Source organism: Phalaenopsis equestris, unplaced genomic scaffold, assembly GCF_001263595.1.
Source record: "Phalaenopsis equestris unplaced genomic scaffold, ASM126359v1 Scaffold000106, whole genome shotgun sequence".
Taxonomy (NCBI): domain Eukaryota; kingdom Viridiplantae; phylum Streptophyta; class Magnoliopsida; order Asparagales; family Orchidaceae; genus Phalaenopsis; species Phalaenopsis equestris.
The window spans coordinates 120,785-128,403 of record NW_018164548.1 but is presented as its reverse complement, the minus strand read 5'-3'; positions in this window follow the sequence as shown (position 1 = coordinate 128,403).

Below are 7,619 nucleotides of genomic sequence, written 5' to 3'. Positions count from 1 at the left end.
GAACTCATGGGGAAGACACAACAAAACTCGGAATTCATATATAAAAACAAAGTCATACAAACTACAACAAGTAAATAACACTTATCTCTAATTCCTCCCCAAGTAAACTCCTCGAAGTTCCTCTGAATCTCTTCCTTTCTTTACAACACACTGAATTCTTCTTCGAAGCGGCAAGGAGGAAGAAATCTCTCAGTTTCCCTCTACTCTTACAATCTATCGAAGAATTCCTCACAATTAGACTCTCTACACACTACTGGTACTCTTGGACATTGTTCTAACCTTCCAACTCCTCAAACTCCTCCCCATTTTCGGCCAAAATCTTCTTTTAAAGATGTAGGATGATTTTTCCCAAGAGTTGCTTATGCACCCCTCCAAAGTTCGGCCTTATCCATTGTACAAGTACACATAACGACATAACCGCGGATCTCACCGTCGGCGGCCTCGAGGGCACCGTCGGCGGGCTTTCTAAAATATTTAATCTGGAGACTCGGGAAATTCTTGTCATCGGCGTCCTAGTTCAAATCTTCACATTTTGGTACTTTTCGCTCCAAATTTACTCCTTTTTGCATCTTTTTGCTCCAATGAACTCCTTTTTGCATCTTTGCAACAAAACATCAAAAAAACCTTTCTTTAAAGTGCAATATCATCCGAAAATCTCAACATATTTTCCGAAAATCTCAACATATTTTCTTTTGGTCACTGAGGAATGTGTTTTTTGATGAGTATGCTGCATTTTTGATAACTGATTCATCACTAGATGAAGTGATTGCCTTTTTTACTGATGTAAAAGGAGAATGGAAGATTAAGAATAATAGGACAGTTAAATTCTCGGCTTCCATGTTAACTAGTCAGTCAAATGTATGACACCACTTCATTTATGCTAAGTTTTTACTAACAAATCATTTGACTGATGTTACAAAGGATAGAGTTGTATTGAACTATTACATTCAGAACATGAAAGCAATGGATGTTGGTGCTTTTATAGTTTATCATGCTCAGAGTATAGTTGATAGTTCTACAGCTAGTGGTTTGGGATATCCTACCCTGATTTTCACTCTTTGTGAAAAATCAGGAGTAGAGTCCCATAGAAATGAAGAAACATTACAACCACAAAATTCTATTGGGAAGCATATGATTCAAAGAGTTGAATCATTTGTTGAATTTATAGGTGGTAGAAGGGATAGACCCTCTACATCAGTTGCAGGAGCCTCTACATCTCGCCCTATATCACTAGAAAACATTATGGACCAACTCATGATTCAACAATTGGATATCATGAATATTCAAAATCTGATTGGAGAGATGGGATCAAGAAATGCTTATAATGATGAATATCTATTGAGGAAAGTTTAGCATGAGATAGCTTTTGAAGTTGCTATGGTAAGATATCTGAGGGGTGAACCCAATGTGGAATTTCCTACTTGCCCTAGCTTTACTCCCTATGTTCCTATTCATGATGAAGATGAGGAGGAAGAAGAAGAAGATGATGAGGAGGAGGAGGAAGTTGATGAAGAGTGATATTTTTATGAGTTTAGTCAATGTATTTTGATGTTTGTTTTTTATTTGTGATTGAGATGTATTGTACTTTCATTTAAGATTGTTATAATAATGACTTTTATTTTATGTTGTGGTAGTAACTTTAGATTTTTTACTTTTTCTGCATTTTTACTATTTACAATTTTTTTTCAGTAGTTGTACTTTTTTTATTTTTAATTCTCAGCAAATTCTTTAGAATATATTATATCTCATTTAATTCCTCAAAGTGTGTATGTATGTTTTTAAAGTTAGTACCTGCAGTATACTAGAACCTAGTTTCATTATCACAAATCCTCCACAGGTCAGTTTTTATATTCATGCATTTATTCTTTTCTTTCATCTACTAAATTTTTAATTAAAATATTTTTAAAATTGCTTAAAAACTTAAGTTTTGGGGGAAGAAAAATTTCTTTTGAAAAGAAGTAAACTAAAATATATTTATTCTCAACTAACTATATTTTTAAAATTAATTTAACATGACCTAGGATATAGAGATTAAACTTTAAATGACTATACTTATGTTTATAAATATTATGGCAAATTTAGGTAAAAAGTTTTTAATAATGAAAATCAATTCTAAAGTTAAAGATATTTTGTATGATAAGATAAGACTATGTTTTTCTATTTAGAGAAAAGGAATTTGTGTTTTTGAAGTTTTAGAAATTTTAGAGTTTCGTGTAAGAAGAAAAGAATGAGACTTTATGAAAAATTCTAAACAAATATGAATTTATAAAGTGAAGAAAGGTAAGGAGTTTTAACTTTGAGAGGATTATAGTGAAGTTCAAATCTATTAAAGGCTATCTAGATATAGTATTCCTAACTTGAAAAAGAAAAAGAAAAGAAAGGATTGAAAAGATCAGAAAAGAAAAAAAAAGAATAAAAAAATAATAAAAGAAAATAAAATAAAATAAAAATAAAGTGAGGAGAAGCTTGAGGAAATGCATAATAAAAAATTGGCTTCACTTGAATCAACTTAAGGAATGAGCTTTATAACATTTTCTAAACTTGTATTGGAGTATTAATAGTATTACTAGTATAGTTTTCTTGAAGTTTTTTTTCATATGAATGTTCTAAATATCCTTAATATGACAAATTGCATTTTTTCTTGAAATAAATAAAGATTCAGAAATCTTAAATTTGATTACTAAGTATTCTTAGACTTAGAATTTGATTTAAAATTATTAAAGGTTTTTCTTAAATTTAGTTGTTCAATTTATTAAAATAAAGTATAGAAGTTATGAGTTGATCTCTATCCTAAGTCATATGCTTTTATGTAATAAAAGTGTCACTTGAGGACATGTAACATTTAAGTTTGGAGAATTTCCAAAAACTTGATGATGGTGGATTTAGATTGTTAATTTTGTAATTATTTTTCAATAATACAAAATACACACTACATATATAATAATAAATATGCAAGGTAATCCTAATAAAATAAATTTAATAAAAATAGTTTATCTTTAAAACTCTTTTAAATTGTCAAATCTCCTTTAAAAATAATGCAAGTATACGTATCGCTCAAGTAATAAAGGACTCTAATGGAGTCCTAGATTTCGATCCCGCAGGGAAGTTGGAAATGACTGTAAATAGTTTTTGAGACTATAATGTAAAGTACTATTTTAAAAATACAAAAAGTAAAGTGAGAAGTTTGAATATTAACTACTAAAGTGATTGTTACTTAAAATGCAGTTGAAACACAAAGTTAACTAAAATAAAAACTAAACTTTCAAAAGTAAAATTACAAAAACTAAATGAAATTTTTGTTAACGGAAAGTTCAAATTTGGAAAGTTCAAATTTAAGAAAATTTAAGAAAGCATCCTTCCCCTTACAATTAGCATATTGAATTATGAAGAAATTAAATTCATTTGGAAAAATATATATAAGAACTCTTTTTTGTCAAATAGGAGCAATCATATTCTTTACCCTTTTTTGAGTGCTATAAAGAATATTGACTAATCCAGAGTTTGGTCCCTAATTTCATGGTTAGGCTGGGAGAATACCGACTGCCACTCCAGAGCTCCCACTACTCTCTCTCCTGAGGGCTAACAATCTCGCATCAGTTTCTAATCAACTAAACTAAATTTAGGATTTTAATCTGCCACCTTAAAATCTCCAATTCTACATCCAACAAAGTATATTTCCCTATTTATTTGCATTTAAGTCCATGGATGACATACTCTCCCATGAAATCAAATGTGATTCTCCCCATGTCGTAGAAATCATAGCCCTTTCAGAACATATGTTTCTCAACACATTTTAACATTTCAAATTCCCAGATCAAAAAGTAAATGAAGATTGGAGTTCAAATCATCACAAAGTATTGACAATTAAAACCATTGAAAACAAAATTACTTCTTAACAAAATCATATTTCAAATTAGGGAGAAGGATAAAGAAGACTACTCAAAATTCATGAGAAGGATATGACAAAACACGTATTTCATATATAAAAACAAGTTTACAGAACAAAAAAAATAAAAGATACAACTTATCTCAAAATCCTTCCCAAGCAAATCTCTAGAAGTTCTCTTCAAGCCTTTCTCTATTTAGAAGCACTCTCAATTTTCTCTTAGAAGTGTAATGAACAAGAAATCTCTCACATTTCCTCTCCTCTCACAACTCTAAAAAAAATCTCCAAGCCCTTGACTTTCTCTCTCTATCTCTTCCTCTTGCCTTTCATGCCACCCCCTTTCTCATTTCTCTCAACTCCTTGAAGTCTTCTTCTTTTATTAAAGGCTCCCTCCTTTAAAAATAAATTCAAAATTCCCTCCAAAAGTCCACTCTTTTGAATACAAAAGATGTTTTATTTGATCCAAGAAACATATCCCTTCATAAAAGAACCTTCCAAAGTGTCTAGATTCATTAAATTACTCCAAAAGGTGTTTAGAATAGGTGTCTGATACATCATAAATATATAGTATTTTTAGACACATTTTTATACCTATTTTTTAGATATTGCGCTTTAATGGAAGGTATTTGTGTGTTTTTCTTTCAAGTATAAGTAAAAAGGTGAAAAAAGCTAAAAGGAGTGAAAAAGGATCAAATTTGAAGCAAAAATGTGAAAATTGTGCTAAAGTTTTTTGCCGTCTAAGCTTTAGATCTGGCGCTTACGCGCCGGTGAAACAGAGAAGGCCAAGCCAAAGCGCCAGAGGCCCCGTTCTTAAGCGCCAGATGCAGTTATGTGTCAGTTTCCTTCATTTTTCTGAATTTTGAAGGGATATTTGAGGCACTTATTGGCTGAAGAGGGTGTTTATGACCACTAGAAACAAAAATATTATTAAAAGACATATAAAAAGCGGCATCCTTTGGAGAATACATCGAATTGGGACACATTTTAAAGAGTTATCTAGGCACCTCTTGGAGATTTATAAAGAAGAAAGTTGAGACTTTTTGAAGTGAGCTTGAAAGAATGTTTGAAAGTTTTGAAAAGTGTTGGAAAGGAGAGAGCTTTGGAGAGATTTTCAGGCACCACAAATTTACTTTATTCTTTTTGTTTTTAGTTTTATTGTGAGAATCAAGAGTGCTGTAAAAGAGAAGAGATTCAAAGGAACTTTAAGATTTTGGTGGAGGATTTGAGATAAGTTTTTATCTTTTGTTTTTAAACAACTTTTGGTTTCAATTGAGACTTCCTATTAGTTTGACAATGATTTCTACTTTTAAACTAAAGTGTGGTTTTATTTTCTCCATAGATTCTGAATAGTTTTCCTTATCTTTCTCCTTAAAATAATAAGTAATTAAAGTTTGGATGGAAGTTGTGGAGAGTATTGATCTATAATATTTAAAGAAGTTGTGATGATTTAAATCCATGTACTTCATTTACTTCTTGATTTGGCCTATCCACATGTTAAAATTTGTTGTGAGAACATGTAAGAATCGGGCTGGTATTATCTCAATCAACAATTGGAAAGAATCACATGAGGTTGTATGAATGGGAATGTAATTCATATGATTTAGTGCAAATAAATAGGGAAATAAACTTTAAACGATGAAGAGTTAGAATAATTTAATGTGATAGGTTAAAGCCCCCAACTTGGTTTATTGTTTTAGGTTCTGATACGAGATGTTAGCCCCCAGGTGGAGGGAATTGAGAGAACTCTAGAGTGAGAGCTGGTATCTTTCATGCCTAGCAGGTCTTCAGAACTATTCAAACTTTAAATTAGCCAATGTTCTTATAGCATCTCTAGTGAGTTTAAAGAATATTATTGCTCCTTTTTGGCACAACACAATTTGCATACATCCACAACAGAATTCCTATACTTATTACTCTATACTTATTATTATTACTGTTTCATGATAAGGAGAAAGATATTTTCATATCAAGTGTTTTTCTTTTACATAAACCCAAGTTATCTTTAGAAGTTTTACTGTTTGTTAAAATATCAAAAATACCAAAAGGAATTGAATTTTACTTATTGAAAAATATCTATAGTTTAAGTAATTGTCTTTTTTTTTAAAAATAGAAAGTTTGTGCATATTGCATATTTCCCTGTGGGTTCGATATTCAGGTCTTAATCAAAAAGTCCTATATTACTTGATAATAATGTGTATACTTGCATAGTATCCCAATATATATATAAATAAATAAGTTAAATTCTTATTTTCTACAGGATCAAGTTTTTGGTTCTGTTGTAAAGTAAGATATCATAAGTGAAAAAGATCATAAAAGTCATTGTTACACCGTTGCATATAGTTTTTGGCGTCGTTGTCGGGGAAGTATTTCAAAAAGTAATTGAAAAAAAATTTCTATTTTTAGAAAGTCTTATTTAAACTTTTAAAAAGTTATTTTAAGAATATCTTATTATAGTATTTTATTTTGTGTTAGCGTATGTTTTGTTGGATTTTATTTTATGTTAGTGTATGCGTAATTCAGGTTCTGAAGGACTAGTCCCCTGCGATTTTGAATTAGAGAAACTTTAAAAAAAATCAGAAAAACCAAAAATTTTAAAATTTTTGAAAAATCTAAAAAAATTACAGAAATGACAAACAAAATAATCGAAATGTTAAAATTCATCAAGAATTTAAACTTTTACGAGATTAAGTCAACTTTACGGTAGATGAACTTCATTGTAGTATTCAAAAACCTATTGTAGTGGCTAATTCATTTGAACTTAAACCTGCTATTATCCAAATGATATCAAATAATCAGTTTGGAAGATCACCAACTGAAGAAGATCACCAACTGAATGTTTGGAAGATCACCAACTGAAGATCTAAATTTACATCTTTTTTTAGAATTGTGTGTGTGTGCTACATTTAAATACGATGGTGTATCAAATGTTGTCTTAAGACTTATGTTATTTCCTTTCTCACTGAGGGATAAAGCTAAAATGTGGTTGAATTTGTTAGCACCTGGATCTATCAGAACTTGGGGTGATTTAGCACAAAAATTCCTTGTTAAATATTTTTCACAATGAAAAACTATGAAACTTGGAAATGATATTACATCTTTTAATCAGTTTGAAGGGGAATCTATTTATGAAGCATGGAAACAATTTTAAAAACTCTAAAGAAAGTGTCCACACCATGCTATACCAAATTGGTTAATAATTCAAACTTTTTTATAATGGATTAGCTGGATCTCTTAGATTTATTATCGATGCCACTATTGGTGGTTCGTTGATGTCAAAACCATTTCATGATGCTTATTCTTTAATGGAAGAAATGGCTACCAAAAATTTTTAAAGGGCCTCTTAAAATCAAGTTGAAGATAATGAGACTGTTGCACTTAGTGAGGAGTGCAGTGTAATTAATCAGAAGAAGCTTCCTGAAAAGCTTAAAGATCCTAGTAGCTTTACAATTCCATGTGCGATAGGAGACAAATTTTTTTGGGAAAGCTTTATGTGATTTAGGTGCAAGCATTAACCTTATGTCATTATCAATATTCAAAAGATTGGGATTAGGAGAAATAATCTCTACTACTGTAACTCTGTAGTTGTAGATCGCTCAATGGTTTATCCTATAAGAGTTATAGAATATGTCCTAATGAAAGTGGATCAATTTATCTTTCCTGTTGATTTCATTGTGCTAGATATGGAGGAAGATAAAGTGATACCTATCATTTTGGGGAGACCTTTCCTAGCAAC